Source organism: Mus pahari, chromosome 19, assembly GCF_900095145.1.
Source record: "Mus pahari chromosome 19, PAHARI_EIJ_v1.1, whole genome shotgun sequence".
In the NCBI taxonomy this organism is placed as follows: domain Eukaryota; kingdom Metazoa; phylum Chordata; class Mammalia; order Rodentia; family Muridae; genus Mus; species Mus pahari.
In genome coordinates this window covers 36,486,607-36,504,492 of record NC_034608.1, presented here as the reverse complement: position 1 = coordinate 36,504,492, position 17,886 = coordinate 36,486,607, and the positions used below count along the sequence as shown (strand labels likewise).

At 43.0% G+C, this 17,886-nt stretch overlaps 1 pseudogene; it reads left to right on the top strand.

Moving 5' to 3' along the window:
• The first annotated feature begins 14,770 nt into the window (after window positions 1-14,770).
• Window positions 14,771-14,908, top strand: LOC115062647 (annotated as a pseudogene).
• Window positions 14,909-17,886: the final 2,978 nt, after the last annotated feature.

Below are 17,886 nucleotides of genomic sequence, written 5' to 3'. Positions count from 1 at the left end.
GAGCTAAGCCAGGAGGTACTGAGGTCCTCTAGGCCACATAGAGGGTCATGGTCACTAGAGTCTCTGTGGAGATTCAAAAATAAGGAGACACTTTGCACGTTGCATAGGTATCATGGAAAGGTTCTCTGATGGTAAAACCTTACCAATTTAAGCCCCAGCTTGTAGAGACATAAATTCATTGGAGGGAGGTGGGGCTTGAACTGAAAATTCTACCACAGAAGTTTCCTGCTCCAAAATGGTTTCCTACAAGTGTTTTTTTCACAAACTCCTTGTTGCAAATACACAGAGGCTGCTGCGCCTCTGGCCCCAGGGGCCAGGAGCTGCCAGCAGAACTTGACAGTATTGTATGTGAGGTACTGATTTTTCAGGCATGTGAGACCCAAGAGTGAGGAGTGCGTGGGAAGTACTTGCTCCCAAGTTCTAGAAGGCTGCCGAGGACAGACTGTAGCAACACTGTTAGAATCCAGACAAAGAGCTATTGTATGAAACTACAAAGGTGAAGCCCGAGTTGCAATCCACACACTAGATATCGGAGATGCCAGAACACTGGGTGTTTGCTATGGAAAGCTGCGGGTTTAGAGTAGATTCCGATTAAGGGATAGGTCAGTTTCCTAGGAGAATAGAGCTGGAGGGGTGGGAATACCCAATCTGGCCCCAAATGCCAGACATGGAGCTTCAGCATATGGTCTTTCGTCCTGCTGAGCTTCAGACATTGCTTGTTCTGCCCTTGTTCCTCCCTTTTGGACTGAGAGTATTCATCCTGTGCTATTGTGTATCAGCAAAATATAACTAGGTTTTGTATTTCATAGACACACAGCCTAAAGAACTCCCTAAGTCTCAGAAGAGACAGTGGACTTTTAAATGATTTTAGAATTCTTAAGAGTGATTTCCTGTCAGGCATTTCATTGCAGCTTGAGGACAACTATTAAAGCATCCAATAGATCAGTTTCTACTCTATATAGAATTCTAGAATACAAAATTCCTAAGCGAATCATGAATCAACAAATTACTCAAGGAACTGAATAGATATTCTGAGGGAATATGAACTTTTCAACTCTGGGAGACAAAAATTACCTGTTGGGCACTGCTGGGTCTGATTGACATGTCAGAGGAATATTGGGTTCTGCAGGTAGGAACTGAAAGGATAAACTCCTTAAGCTCTTCTTGTGATTGGTGAGGTTTCATGTCATTTTAAGAGATTAAATATGGGGTGGGAGGGCAGATGTCAAAACTTGTACAATTTTAAAATATCACAATTAAACATGATCTAGCTTCCCAGAAAGAGTGGATTTCCCCCAAGGAATATTTCCCAATAAATTAATAAATCCCATTAAATATTTGAAAAGATGTACAACATCCTTTTGTAAAAACAAATAAAAATTACGCTTGGGGCTGGGGACATAGATCACTTGGTATAAGTGCTGGCCAAGCCTACATAAGACCATGTATTAGGTCTCTAACAATATGTAAACCTGGTATGGTGGTGTATATCAGTAATATCAGCACTCAAGAAATAGAAACAGGATGATCAGAAGTTCAAGATCATCCTTGGTTGCATAGAGAACTTGGGGCTAGACACATTTGCCCATGCTGTGTCAGTACTGCACTGCTCATGAGTCAATACAAGGAACCAGCCCGTGAAGAGCTGTGGCACGCACAAAGGATGGAATTCTCGTCAACTATAAAGAGGAATGCAGTGTCGTCTGCAGTAAATATGGATGGGATTGATCATCATTGTAGAGGTTTAAATGAAAATGGTCCCCACAGGCTCATAGGAAGTGACACTGTTAGGAAGTGTGGCCTTGTTGTAGGAACTATATCATTAGGGGCAGACTGAGGTTTCAGGAGTTCAAGTCAGGCCCAGTGCTACTCTCTGTCAGTGTTACTGTCTGCTGATCCAGAGGTAGAATTTTCAGTTACCTCTCCAGCAACATGTCTGCTTTACATGCCACATGCTTTCTGCCATGATGATAATGGACTAAAGCTCTGAATGATAAGCCAGCCCTAATGGAATAGTGTAAGAGTCACAGTCATGCTAGGTGTGGTGGCGCACGCCTTTAATCCCAGCACTCGGGAGGCAGAGGCAGGAGGATTTCTGAGTTTGAGGCCAGCCTGGTCTACAGAGTGAGTTCCAGGACAGCTACACAGAGAAACCCTGTCTCAAACAACAACAACAACAACAACAAAACCAAACAAATAAAAAAAAGAGTCACGGTCATGGCCCGGTCATGGTGTCTCTTCATAGGGATAAAATCCCAACTAAGATAAGACATATTGCACACAGATTTTCTCTCTCTTCCGAAGGTCCAGAGTTCAAATCCCAGCAACCACATGGTGGCTCATAACCATCTGTAACAAGATCTGACGCCCTCTTCTGGAGTGTCTGAAGACAGCTACAGTGTACTTACATATAATAAATAAATAATCTTTAAACAAAAAAAGATTTTCTCTCATATGAAATGTAGATTTAGGTGTGTGTGAGTGTATATATATATATATATATATATATATATATATATATATATATGTGTGTGTGTGTGTGTGTGTGTGTGTGTGTGTGTAACACGAGTGAAACAACTATGATAGGGAAAACATGAAGGAAAGAGAAATGACATATATATGGGATATGAAAGCAGAAGGGGCCATTTGGGAAAAGAATAGTACCAGCAATGGGGCATGAGGAATGGTATAGAGAGGAGATGGGAAGACGATTTGTGTGGAGAGGATGGGGCCATGTGGGAGAGAGGATGGGAGATGATATGTGGGAAAGGGAAGGGGGAGGGTGCATGAAGGAGGGATGATGGATGCTATGAAAGATAGGATGGGAGATGATGTATAGGGAGGGGATAGTATGGAAGAGAGGATGGGAGATGTTGTGGGGGTGGGGATGGGGGATGGTATATGGTGAGGGGGTAAGGATGGTGTGGAAGAGGGAATGGGGATAATGTGTGGACATTATGGGACATACTATATGTGAGTAATCAATAGGTGATATTATGGTTGCAGGGAATGGGGAATTAGGTTGGTCATGAATAAAGAACAAAGCACATAGTAGATGTGCATGCACATGACATTGTCAAGATGAGGCCTATTACTTCATTACTAATTAATATTACTAAGATATTACTAAATATCTTAGGATTTCTGTGATAAAACATCTAGAACAAAAACAACCTGAGGGTGAAAGGTTTATTTCATTCACATCTCTCAGACACACTCCATCACTGAGGGAAGTCAGGCAGGAACTGAAAGCGGGAACCTGGAGCTGGAACCTGAAGTAGAAGCCATGGAGGAACGCTTCTTACTGGTGTGCTAAGCCTGCTTTCTCACACACCTCAGGCCCACTTGGCCACGTGTGGCACCGTGCACAGTGAACTGAACCTCTGCAGAGCAGACACTGAGATGTGCTTGTCGACGTGTCAGACCTTAGACAGCACTTCCTCAGTTGTTCCTCTACTCAGATAACTCTTGCTTGTGTCGCGTTGGCAAAAATATCCAATGAGGACATTTAAAAAAGTAATGCAATTAGGTACTACTAATGACAATGAATAATAACTAGATAAACAGCAGATCTATGTAAGTATATCTGTGCAGTGCACAGAGGTCCGGGAACCTGGCATACGCATTGTTGTTTTCTTGGTGTCAGGGCCCTCAAGGTCCCCCAACCTGCCATCCTGAAGTTTCTACTTCATTATCATCCTGTAGCCTTTCTGGAATGTGAAACTAGGGGTGACGCTTCCCATCTGACTGGCGGGCATGTTTCCTGTCTCTGCATCACCTCATGCTGCCAACCCCTACCAGAGCCAGGCCTTCCAGGTTCTGCCTTGGTTCTGTCCCCAGCCATCTAAGCTTGTGGCCCTACAGCATCTGTGGGCACTCTGGTAGTGCACTCTTTCATGTTTTTGTCTTTCACATTTCTTTCTTTCTTTCTTTCTTTCTTTCTTTCTTTCTTTCTTTCTTTCTTTCTTTCTTTCTTTCTTTCTTTCTTTCTTTCTTTCTCTGTCTCTCTCTGTCTCTCTCTCTGTGTCTCTGTCTCTGTCTCTGTCTCTGTCTCTGTCTCTCTCTCTCTCTCTCTCTTTCTTTTTGTTTGTTTTTTTTTCAAGATAGGGTTTCTCTGTGTAGCCCTGGCTGTCCTGGAACTCACTCTGTAGACCAGCCTAGCCTCTATCTCAGAAATCCACCTGCCTCTGCCTCCCGAGTGCTGGGATTAAAGGCCTGCGCCACCACGCCTGGCTGTCTTTCACATTTCTTATTGCAGCGAGGGCACGGTAACAACTGTCAATCACTAAGAACAGTATGATAAATAATTGTGAGATCCGGAGAGAGTGTTACCTGTGAAACCAAGATGCAGTTTGTCCTCACCTCTGCCGGGGCTAAGACAATTGTAGAATGGAGGGATAATGTATGCCGTGGGGCCTGCACAGTATTTCTTGTGGTAGAAGCATGGTGGAAACAAGTTTTTTTTTTTTTTTTTTTTTTTTTTTTTTTATCTTGCATAGCAGGCCATTCATCACAATATCTCTTTCCATTTTCTAAAAGTGTACAGTTGGGGCTGCTGCATTTCACTTATGAGTGCTGTTCTCTGAAGAGAAAAAGCAAGCATCCACCTGAATTTATTCCTTATGTTTAGTGCCAGCTCACTTAGCATGTCTACGGGTCAGAGAGTAAATTCAGAGCAGAGAGATGCGTCTGTCCCTTTGTCTGTGCAGACTGAGGCTGGGACTCACTTCTCCTTCAGACAGTCATCACCCAGCTCATGAAGTGCTTTGGGATATTGTGATGGAGATAATAAAAACCCACTTTTCATGCAGGGAAGGGAGGTAGGCTGTGTAACTTCCGTGGCGATGGCTCCAGGCAACCTTTCTGAAGGTACGTTTGTGAAGCCATAGCTCCAGACACCGTTAGAGACTGCACTTAGGCGTTTCTCGTGGAGCCTGAAATAACACACACAGATCAATACCCCTGAAGTCTAATGGATACCTGGGGACCAGAGGGTGATCCAAGGGAGACTCCTTAACAGTAAGGTCATGGAGGAATTCTTGGCTCATCATCCAGTGGCTCTTCCTACAGTCTCCAGTCAACCAGGTCAGAAACACCTGTGTGTCTCCATGGTTGCGATTGAAATCGATGACTGGTCATGTCAAGTGTCAGTAGTGGGTGAGAACACTCATTATTTAAGTACATGGCATGGCCATGACTTCATTATATGCGCATGCTCAGGGGAAGCTCCACTGAGGTCTATTTCTTAACCATTTAAAGTCAAGACAAGTCCATCATATTCATTAAGGACAATGTTTGTTTATAAAGACTACATTTGTGAACCAACAGTTGAGATTACTTGCTGAAATTCAGACTTTGCTGCAAAGCCTGACTATACTTTGTTAGGTAGGTTTGTTATTTTTCTCTGTTGATATTATGGGCCAGCAGCTAATGAGTAGTTTAGGACACTCTGTAGTTTAGGACACTCCTTATCTAATGGTCACTTGGCTATACTAGTGACAGTTGATCACCGAACGCAGCACCACAGTTCTTAGCCTTTCCGCAGTGGTAGAATACAGGGCTGGACTCCATGGTCCTGTGCACCCATATCTCTGATTTTTTACACATGCCCAATGTGGCTGAACAGTTCTTTGAACACGGTCAGTCACCTTTGCCTATATGATGCTTTCTGTCTCCAAAGGCCCTTCTGCAATTTTAATTTCTAGTAGTCAACATTGTTTCTGAGAGATAACCAAAAAATAATTACCTTAGTGATGTTTTGTTGTGACATATTAGTTACTCCATTCTCTGTTCAGGGTAGTTTTCTGGGCCTTCTCAATGTTTCTTTCTTCTGACTTTGTGAATGTTTCTCCTAGAATCTCCCACTGAATTCTTTTTCCTCTCTGTTACTCTTCTTTCTTATCTTTAAAAAGGGGGTTTGTTTATTTATTTTATATGTATGTGAGAGTGATTGTAAGTGAATATATACGCAATGTGTGCATGGAGAAGCTGAGAAGAGCATGCCGCATCCTCTGGAACTGTCTTTACAGATGGTTGTGAACCACCATGTGTGTGCTGGATCCTGAACCTGTGTCACCTGCAAGAGAAGTAAGAGCTCTTAACTGCTGAGCCATCTCTTCAGCTCGGATACTCATATGCTTTAAATTTCACTTTGTGACTGCACATTTTATTTACACAGGGTAGGATGTGAGTTAATAAAATTTAACACGTTAAGTGCTTGAACCGGCTAAATGTTTGTTTTTAGTTTGTGCTGAAGTCCATCCCAGCACATTAGACCTGCTCATGTGCCCCTACCTGTGTCTTGGGGATTCGAGATCTACCTTTCAGTATCATCCTCTACAACACAGGCTCAGCACATGGTGGTTTAGAGAAAGTTTGAGGTCAGGCCTTGAAATCGTACATATAGCTTCCCTCTACAGTCTATTAGCGTGAATTATGACCCCAATGAAACTACATTGGAGGCCTGTAAGTCCTTTCTGAATACCCCCATCACCATCTGTATTAATCAGAATTCTATAGCAAGGACCACAGATAAGCAACATATGAAGAGACAATTTATATTTTGCCGTGGCATGAAGGTTTCAGATCATGGTTTGGCCCTGCTATTCCTGGGTTTGTGGTGTGTCAGCTTGAGAAAAAAACAAAAACAAAAACAAAAACCCATTTATTTTCTCTGTCGAAATATGGATGGCGGGAAGAAGATACCAAAGTCTCACAATTCCTCTCAGGAAAACATTACCATGGATAATATGTCCTATGGGGCCTCAGTTCTTAAAGTTTTCATCAAGTCTTTAACAGAGATGTCTTTGGTAGGCATTTAAGATCCAAATGACAGCAACACTTGAGTAGCCAATTTCAACAAAACATTGTTAAAAGTGTATCTTAGTTACTTTTCTATTGCTGTGACTAAACACCATGACCAAAGTAACTTAAAAAAAAGAAAGCATTTAAGGGGGAGGTTACAGTTCCCAAGGGTCAGAGTTCATAACCGTTTGGCTGGAGAGTATGACAAAAGGCAAGCAGAACCCTGGAGCAGCATATGAGAGCTTGCATCCTGATCCAGAGGCACAAAGCAGAGAAGGACTTTGAAAGCCTATCCCTAGTGACACACTTCTTCTGACAAAGAATCCTTCCCAAAGAGTTCCAAAAACTGAAGATCAAATATTCAGACACATGCGCCTATGTGGGCCATTATCATTTAAACCAACACATAGTGTATATATTCAGGAAAGAGGAGTTTGTGGTTGAGACAAGTGGATGAGAGACAGAAGAAGGAATAGTAATGGCAGCAATAATATTATAGGCCAACATGTTTTCCTCATTGAAGGTGCTGTACTGATATGATTTATATGCATTGGTTCTGAGAAACCTCAAAATAACCCTATGAAGGTTATTGTTATTCTATTTACAAATAGAACAGTGAAGACTCAGAGATGGATTTGGAAAATCATTCACATAAATAACATGTGCTGTTTCATAACTACACTCTAATGCTCATTTTCTTAGCCTTCACTTCCTTGATATAAAAATGGTACTCCATTTCATTTCTGTTTCTCAGTACCCCAACCTGTCACATGGGTGTTTACAAATACAGAGATGAAGATATGAATTTATTCCTTCTGCCTACTCCACAGTTCCAAACAGAACAAGGTACCTAGCTAAGGAATTTTACAACATGACCTCCAATGCTAGAACATCCTGCCGACCCTTAGGTTTCCAGGTATGCTGTCTCTAAGTCTTCTCCACCATCAGCAGATCATTGTTTCTTCCAAACACAGGATGTCCTGATGCTTAGTACTGATAGAGTATAAAAGGCAGCATTGGAAAAGAACGACTGGTCGTGATTCAGTTCCAGTTGGGCTATTCTGTGGACTGCTGCTTTGAGGTAGCATTGTGCTGTGCTCTACCCAGTCCTGATGATTTTGTTTGTTTGTTTGTTTTCAAGACAAGGTTTCTCTGTATAACTGCCCTGGCTGTCCTGGAACTCACTTTGTAGACTAAGCTGATCTGGAACTCACAAAGATCTGCCTGCCTCTGCCTTCCCATTGCTGGGATTAAAGGTATGTGCCCGCACACCTGGCTTTAGTACTAATGATTTTTTTATTTCAAACAGCTCTCAAGTTTTACATTTCATCAACTAGTACCACAAGTTACCTTTTACTCTACACCATTTCGTATCTTTAGATATATCACAGGGTAGGGCAAAGATTTCTTAGAAGACTTGAACATAAAATATGGCATAGCTTGAGAGCAATTTACTTTGAAGGTCTGGCTGTATTCATGTGGAGACAAAAAGTAACTAGGACAAAACCATAAAGAAACGTATTCTGAAAGGCCACATGGCATTGGGATATTCAAATTGCTTTTTTTTTATGTTGCCTAAGAATCTAGGTAACTTCTAACAACCAATTCAAAGACAAAAACCTCTAAATTGAATTCTTACTATTTAGTACATTTTTTTTTCTATCAGTGACAATGAGCTAATCTGAAATCAATAAATCTACAGTTTATATAACAAGATTTTTTTTATTCTTTTAACCCAAGAGCAGCTTTGTTATAGGGGAGAACTGAACAGTGTCCGCCTCTGACTCACTGTTGGGTGACCTTGTACAGATTTAAGTCTGTAAAGGACAGGCGTGGGATGATAACAGTACCTAGTTTGGCTGTGAAATAAAGCAAACCGTATTTGGAAAGAACAAGGACCCATTCCTGACACAATGGAAAAGCTACATGATGTTTCAAATGGGGATTTTTATATCAATAACATACAGAATACCTTTTCATGTAATTAATATTTATATTTCACATGGACGATATTTTTCTTTTGTGATTAACCTGGTGTGACTACTTACTTGTCTTGTCCCAGAGGGAGGGATACTGTGGATCCCAGTTCTTTTGTGGAGGGGAAGGCAAACCATACTTGGGCAGATTAGCAGCACAATTGCCAGTTAGTGACTATTATCCACCTAGTTCCTGGAAAAAGAAAAAAACAAACAGAAAACAAAATAAAACAAAAACCAACAAAAAATAAGTCTATTCTTTCTTTTGCTAAGCGTAGACACAGAAAAAATACACCAAATCATTACAAATTAATACTGTTATATACCTTTCTTGTTTTCTTATATAGCAAGCTTACATTAAAGTGCATATATGTGTATAACAACCATGTTAGAATGGGACATGGGCTGTAAGAGGGTTGGTGAAAATGTTCTTGGTTAGGAGATGGTGTGAATTATGTTGGCTCTGGCACAGAAGGTGGGTGGCCCTGGCACAGGTTTAGCCAAGACACTGTTCCTCTTGTTGTCTTGACAATGTGATTTTTCTGAGCTCCTCTTGTAAGCATCTGTTTTCTCTAACTATCAAGACTTACCTTATGTACTGGCTAGTTTTGTGTCAACTTGACACAGCTGGAGTTTTCACAGAGAAAGGAACTTCAGTTGGGGGAAATGCCTCCATGAGATCCAGCTGTGGGGCATTTTTTCAATTAGTGATCAAGGGGGAAGGACCCCTTGTGGGTGGGACCATCTCTGGGCTGGTAATCTTGGGTTCTATAAGAGAGCAGGCTGAGCAAGCCAGGGGAGGCAAGCCAGTAAAGAACATCCCTCCATGGCCTCTGCATCAGCTCCTGCTTCCTGCCCTGTGTGAGTTCCAGTCCTGACTTCCTTTGGTGATGAGCAGCAACATGGAAGTGTAAGTTGAATAAACCCTTTCCTCCTCAACTTGCTTCTTGGTCATGATGTTTGTGCAGGAATAGAAACCCTAAGACACCTCATGTCCTTCTATCTTAAAGTCAAGTGATTGCTTTTATTTTCAATCTGATTGATTGTTTCAGCCTGTTGGTGAGAGAGACCTGGTGCCTGGTCTCTAACATTTTTGACCCCCTCCCTCCCACTCTGCGGTGTGCAGCCTGGTTGGACAAAGGTGAGCTGGTGTCAGAACATTTCTTGGAAAAGGCAATATCAATGGCCGAGGACTGCAGGAAAGACATGGGACAGTCCTGTGGTAGAATGGGGGAGGGAGAAGACAACAGGGTGTGAGGTTGAGAAGAAAGTCAGTGAGCGCTGTTCTGACAGACTGGAAGGAAGGCGGAGCGGGCTTCTCTCCTGTCGGTTGAGCTAAAGGTCGCACTCAGAGCCATGGTGCACAAGCCTTCTCAGAGAGGCCTTAGGGCGCTGAGCATCAAACGAGGAACGGAAAAGAGGTACCTCGTCTTAAGTTCTTCTGGTCACACTCCAGAAAAGCAGGTGGTGGCAGCTCTCCCTATCTCCTTGTGTGGACAGGAATGCACCACTTTCCCGGGGCTGCAGAGTTCTGAGCTCCCTAATAGATACCCTCCAGAATGCAGGGCATATCCCCTCACAGCCATGCTCTATTACCTGATTTCATCCCTGCAATCAGTATAAACCCAGTGGCAGCACCCTGTCTGGAGTGGATAATTCCACACAGTGCCCTTGAATTTTGTGGCATTGTAGCCGGAAGTGAAGAAGCAGACACTCTGCTCAGACCCATACTCTTAAACGCTCAGAGTTCAGGGAGATAATGGTGGTTCCCCTTTCTCTTAGCTGTGGCAGGAGTCTGTCAAGTGTTGTTTCGTGATGTCACGTGATAAAGCGACTTGGAAACAGTCCAAAGCTCCTTTCCACCTGGACGTGGTGCGATGTGCTGCTGCTGCTGCTGCTATGTGCACGAGAGCTCTGGAGCAATTGTCTTGCTTAGGTCCAAGAGAGTTGTCGAATTCTTTCCATTCCCTCAGACATTGACAGGCAACATTTCAATACAGGAGTGCAGTAGTCTCACATCCACTGTCTAATGCCACCTTTGAATAATTTTGACAGACTGGGGATTTCAAGAGAGAGTGTAATTAACTTTCAGTTTTAGTATCACGAAAATAAAAAAAGCTGACAGTTGAATAAATGTCCTTCACATATCTTTGTTTTAAGCTGTATCTCCTTATGTTCACAATCTCTGAGCACATATATAATCGGTAGGTGTTATATATAATACATGTATGGTCATTTTAATTTATTTTTTACTTAAGAATCAAGGGTCCAGATGTTGGCATCATATTTGAGTCCGGGCAAGCCTTCCAGTCTCCTCTGGGATGATGATCCTTAGGAAATATCTCTGTCCAAGACAGGAACTGAACACTGAGTGTTCAGCAGGTTACAGAGGACAACACACATGTGAGAAACATAGTAGAAGGGTGTGAGAGCATGAGAAACAGGTCTGAGAACAGAGCGTAGTCCAACCTTAAGCACAGTTGCTGAGAATGACTTTGGAGACCAGTTGCTCCTTTCACTGAGTTCCTGCTGGCTTCAAGTGTTGTCTAGCCTGAGGTCAGGGATCCAGGCTAGATGTCAAACCTTCTCTTCTATGAAGTGCTGGATATTTCTGGAAAAAACCAGTATGTGGTGTATCTCTCCTAGCGTTCCTCCCCTATTTAACACACTTATTGTGTAGTTTGTGTCCATAGTGATTGTAAGAGGTTTGGGTCTGAGGAATCAGAATCTTTTCCTTATATCCCCTCTTTTTCCCCTTTATTTTTATTTTTTAATCTGTGTGTCTATGCCACTTGCATGTATCATGCAGTGCCTGTGGGGGCCAGAAGAGGGCATCAGATTTCCCTGGAATCAGAGTTACAGTTGTGAGCTGTCATATGCATGCTGGGAATGTAATCTGGATCCTTTGGAAGAACAATCAGTGCCCTTTACCATTGACACCCCTGCCTCCACCTTTCTACACACACGCACACACACACACACACACACACACACACACACACGCACATACTCATACGCACACGCAAACACACCCCCTCATACACACACATACATGCACACCACTTATTTTTAAAAAGAAATTGTGATTTAAATTTTATTATGTATTTTAAATACATCATTTTTCCTTAAGTAGAATTACATCATAATCCTTCACTTTCCTCCCAGGTACCCTTTGTATATCTCCTACTCTCAAATTGGTGACCTCTTTTACTTTATTACATTATATATGCATGCACACACACACACAGACCTGCTGAGTCCATTTTTGTTATTTGTGTATATAAACCCTCTCATACTCATACAAGTGGTGACAGAGACTGGCCTTATGCTGTATCGAAAGCAGGAACAGAGGGCAATTAGGAGAAATTGGGTTGTTCCCATAATGATGGGACTCTAGATTAGCCAGACAGGGAATGTAGGACTCGGGTTCCGACATTACAGAATCCATACCCCGCTGTCCTGTGGTGACCGGCCATCTCCTCCACCATTCTGATATTGGCTTGTATGAGATCCCCTTAGTTGGCTCTGCAGATGTGTGCCCCCAGCAGGGGAAAAGCAAAATCTGACAGTTAGTAGGAAGTAGACTTCTTTTTTGGGTTTATCTGGGGTTAAAGTTACTACCTGGTGAGGGTTTGGCTAACGAAGAGGCCTAATGACTCATCTGAAGTGGGGCCTGCCTGAGTCACCCAGTCCAGAAGGGACTGCTTCATTAACCAGATGCAAACACAACAACCATGATTTCTCTGGAGAGGAGAAGCTGATATTCATTTGAATGTTACCCACACGAGACCTCTAGAAAGACAAAGATGGAGTTGAGGTTGTTGGTTCCTTGTGGCCTCTGTAGCATCTTTGATTTCCCTGAAGCATTTATGTCAGTTGTTGCCCAGGTGTGGGCAACCAATGCCATGATTTGCTCGCAGGCAAAGGAGAAAAATGAATGCGCCGAGCAGTCCTCTCGAGAGGAGTTCTCAGAACCTTTATTAATGTGGTTGGAGAGACTTTTCAGTTCTTTAATCAAGCTTATTAATTTTCCCAAACCTTTGGTTAAGAAATATTGAATTAAAGATAACGTATCCTTAAACGTTCTTATGAACTAAATGTTCTTGGCTGTTTCATATGTGTCGGATGCCGTCGGTAATTACAGCGACTTCTATGAGGAGCTCTTCTTTGTTCTTTTTCCACCCATGTGTTAATGGTTTGTAATGTCTTATTGTAAACTATTATAGAAGAGAAATGTATACTACATCCAATTTAAGAGTTAAAATATATGACTCCAGCTAGACTGACTGGTATCTGCCCATCGCATAGCCAGGGGTGAGTGGAGGGGTGAAAATCCCTGTACTGATAATCCAGGCAAATCTCAGAGTGATCCCTAGGAATGTCAACAAAGGATACTTCCTGAATGGAGGAGAACAAATGAAGGGACACATGGCCCTGGGGACTGCTGGAGGTAGTTTGAGACCATCAGAGATGTATATGTCACTGTATGAGGAGCAGACAGGCAGGCAGGGAGGAGGCCATGTGGATCTCAAAGCCGCTGTTGAGAGTGAGGCCAACTCTTACCCTGAGGCTTCCAGACTTCCTCTGAACCCTCTCTTTTGGGTCAACAAAATTTCATTATTGTTCAGCCAATTGGAGAAGTGTTCTCAATTCTCCACAGTGGAAAATTCCTCCCTGAGATGGAAGTTTCCATCCTGTTGTTCTCAGGTGTAAATCTTTCAGGAGTTTGTGACTCCCTGCGATACTATAGCATCAGGCTCCTCAAAGTTGCCCAAAAGTAAGTGGTGCTCCATTCAAGAGATTCTGCTGTGTTGAAGTCAAAATGTGTTTTAGGATCCAGTGTCTTCTGACTGGGGATGCTGGCACATTTTGCAACAAACATTTTATTTGGACCAACAGAATCAGGTGGTCAGGAGTGTTAGGCATTCCCCCGCAGACACATCCTGCTTTTCTTATCTTTCCAGCATAACTGAACTCTTCATTGCCATGGCAACCAGACTCTTTTCTCCTTCTCAGGAAGATTAGCTTCCATCAGAGTGTCATGCATGATGGGACTGGAGGTGCCCAGTATCTCCAAACTCCTGGCCTGAGTTGCATCAGTTAGCAAGGATATTCTCAGCATCACAGTTTTTGTCACTCTGTATATGAGCTTCCATTACCCTGAGTGTTCTGTCTTCCAATTATTGATCTTTATCACTGTACCTTGGATGCTTAAGGCTGACTTATATCTTCCAGTGATTTGACCAGAACAGGATTCATTTTGCCTCCAGACTCAGATTCATCTCATTCCTCTTTCTCCACTGTAATCTCTCCTCACTGCCTTCTCTGCCTCTGAGCCAAGATGTCCTCTCCCCTTTGCTACATGTTAACAAACACAGCCATGTGGCAGAGCTAAATGTTATAGAGGGTCCAACAGTAACCAAGAGAATAGATTTGCCTTTTATAAGGTAAGAAGCAAGCTGTTAGGAAGTGGCCAGGCTAGCGTGCTGACTTGCTGCCTTAAAGTGGTAGGTTACTCTACCTCTCCCAGCCTCTTTAACTTATTTATAGAAAACAAATGACCAAATTCTTTCTTCAGGGGATGTCTGTAAAAGCAGCAAGGCACCTGTTTCCTGTATAAGGTTTCAGAAAGGATAACTCACATGATAACTTACCAAATATTGCATTCTCCATCCTCTAGCTACAAGTCATGTTTTATGTTGTAGCTTATTGTTTGGAAGTTTAGGATTGGACTGATGAAATGGCTTGTCAGGTAAAGACACCCATTGCTAAGCCTAATGACCTGGCTTTGGTCCCTGGGGCCCAGTGGGAGGCAAGACTTGACTTCACCTGTAAACTGTTCTCTGACCCACACACATGTAGTATGGAACTTGTGTGTTTGCAACTCCTCCCCACACCCCAGTGAATAAATAAACATAAAGTTTAAGTGAATGTAGGATAGCCAGCTTTAATTATACAAAGAAAACCCACACTAAGTAATTGTCATCATCATTGCTTCTCAGCCTTTTGGCCAAGATCAAGTGTAGTAATTGTCATCAATAGTGTCCCCTCTTGGGGTCTAGAGTCTAGAGGATTCATCTGGATAACAGTGTTTCTGGGACTCAGCTCTAGAGCTTTTTCCACCCTCACCTCCAGGATTCATACTCAGCATCCAAACCCTCCAACTGCGACACAGACTGGTCACTCATCTGTTGACTGTCAATTTCTCTTTTTCTGTGCCCCATGTGATGCTGTCAATGGGGGTAGTCTTAACCTCATCCTTAAGGCCAACAGAAAGAGGGCTTTGCTGGAGGGATGATGAATTACTTGCTGAGTAGAATGCCCTTTGAAGTTGACGATGCATGGAAACGCTTTTCTTTTGCTTGAGGTGCTGGGTGCTTTCTCTTGCACCAGTAATGCAGATCAAACTTCAAGGGAGGACCGGAAGGCCTGAGAGGTGGTCATATCTAGAAGCAAGTGTGAAAGGTCTCAGCAGGATGCTGAGACCCAGAATGCTCTCTTTCTACACCAGGGAGAGCCAAGTTTTCAGCACACTCTTTGTATTCTTGATTCAAAGTTTTCCTAACATTCAGAAATACTCAGGGATAGAAAAACTGGTGGCAACCGAATTCCATGTCCCGGTAGATACTGGTACCTTTAACCTCTCAAAAATTCTAGAGACCGTACCTGCGCATTGACAATATTCCAAGGAACATCAAACCCTTGACTGTTCCGCTGAGGGATGGAGGCTTCTGTAGTAACTGGTGGGATCTTGGCAGGAGATACATGGACACAAGTCGGAACACACTCTGAACACCTCAGTAAATAGGAGATGTTGGAGAATTGGCAGTATCCTTTATAAATGAGATCATCTCTAAATTCCAAATTGCTATGAGGTCACCTTTTATTTATTTTTTTAATCAGAGTGCAGGGTATAAATAGCCACTTTCTGGTGCTAGTTTTACTCACCAAGAGTAATTTAATTGTTCATTTGAGAAATGGTTATTCCTCCAGTACATGCTGCATAGTTTTACCATTTAGCATTTGCACCCCACCTCCTTCCTTGAATGGTGCAGTGTGGGGAGAGTGAGTCTGACAAGCTCAGAGGTGGCAGCTCAGAATTAGGAATCACGGCTCCCTGGAGCTCTCCAGGGTCCTGATCCCGAGACTAAGCCTGCCAAAGGTAGCATTCTCTGTTGTTATCAAGCAAGTAGGCAGAAAGGCTCTAATCAGAAGCAACATGCACATGTCGTGTGGCTAATTTAGATTCGTCTTGGTGGTTTCATAAAAAAAGCCTTTCCTGGCTCTGATGCTGGGATTTGTAGCATGCTGGCCAAAGGAAGAGGAGATTGAGGCTGACACTGAGCATTTGAGAAAAGAGGATCAGTGTAAGCTAGCCAGGGATGGCACTTTGAGATAATGTGTGGGGCGGGGCCTTTTGCAGAGTAAGTTCATGCTTGCATCAAGGACTTGAAAGTTGTGCACTGTGGTTCAAGAATCTGTTATGCGAATTTGAAGTCAGAAGGTGTAAACTCCCCAGGTTACTTCCCAGTCTGACCTCTGGTTCCTTAGATCCCAGTACCATTCTGAATTGGTGGTTGGTAATGATTTTTTTTAAACTTTTTTTTTTTTTTTTTTTGAGATAGGATCTTACTATGAAGTCCGAGCTGGTCCAATTTTTGATCCTTCTGCTTCTGCCACTTGAGGACTGGAAATCACAAGAGTGTACTAACACATCTTGCAGGCAGTCAGTAATTAAAATAATTGCACTAAAATGCAAATAATAAACTTGACCATTCTGATCATTTTTCATTGCATGGGTCAATAGCAGTGAGTAGACCTGCTGTTAGCATGGCCACCAGAATCAAGACCTGCCCAGTTTTCTTAGATGACCTCTGTGCTCATCAAACACCAACCTCTCGTTCTCCCATGTGCTCCTGGCAATCCACGGTTCTCCATTCTGCCTCTATGAGTTCTTCTGTTCTCATCCCTCTTGGGACCCTTCTTGAACTGGCTTCATTTAGCTAAATAGTTTCAAAGGCCACTCACACAGGGGTACACATCAAACCCCTTTTCATTTTGGAGGTCAGACACTATTGCTTTGTATACATGAGCCCCATTTTGCTTGCTAAGTCCTCTCTCGATGGGCATCTAGGATGCTTACACTCCTTTGCTCTGTTGTGCACTTATCTGAATGTTGTTCTGCACTCTTCTAGAGAACCTCAGGACATATGGTTGAAGTGACATTTGGAGCAAGAATGACATACAGGGAGCTGCTCTGCCTCACTGTATCTTCTGATTCTCCACTTTCCACCTGGTCCCTCCTTTGTCTCGCGTTGCCCATCTTTCTGTCTTCATTCTGTGATCTTTCCAAGCCCATGCCAGCTCATGTATCCCCAATGGTAGATGACTCTGCACATAGCATCCTTTGTGAACCTGGATAGTGTTCTACTGACCTCCCATGCCAGCCCAGTACGGGACTCTCAACCTCTGTCCCTGTGGCTGGGTCTGACTGTGTGAGAAATGAGTCTGGTGAATGAATTTTCGTGTGATCTCAGTTAGCAGTCTGAGGAAGAGCAAGCTAGCCAGGAGCAGAGAGCAGAGCCTCAAGGTCTGGTGGTGAAGACAGTAGGGGGTAGAGGAAGCCAGTATTTAAGAAAGTTTGTATAGCTAAGATAGCCAGAGAAGTCTTGACTGAGGGACTTAGATACATGACTGCTGTGTATTGATTTTGTGTTTTCATGCAGAGAGGAGGCTTATGAATTTAAAAAAGCTAACTGACAGTGAGGGCTGACTGTACAAGTATATGTTGGAAATGCGATTCATAGTTTAGGTCCTGGGCTCCATTTTGTTTTCCTCTGTTGGGGCCTACTGCTCCTCTGCCTCTTTCAAGAAAGCCCACCCCTCTTTAATGTTCCTCTTTCCTCCTTTCATTGCCTTTCCTTTAATTGCATGATTCTACTCAGAAGTTAAGGACATCTACTTTCTAGTCCTGATATTCATAGTTGCAGCCATCTTGACAGCTATAACACACCATGTGTCACACATGGGCAAGGTCCATGTATCACACACCATGTATCACACATGGGCAAGGTCCATGTATCACACACCAAGTATCACACATGGG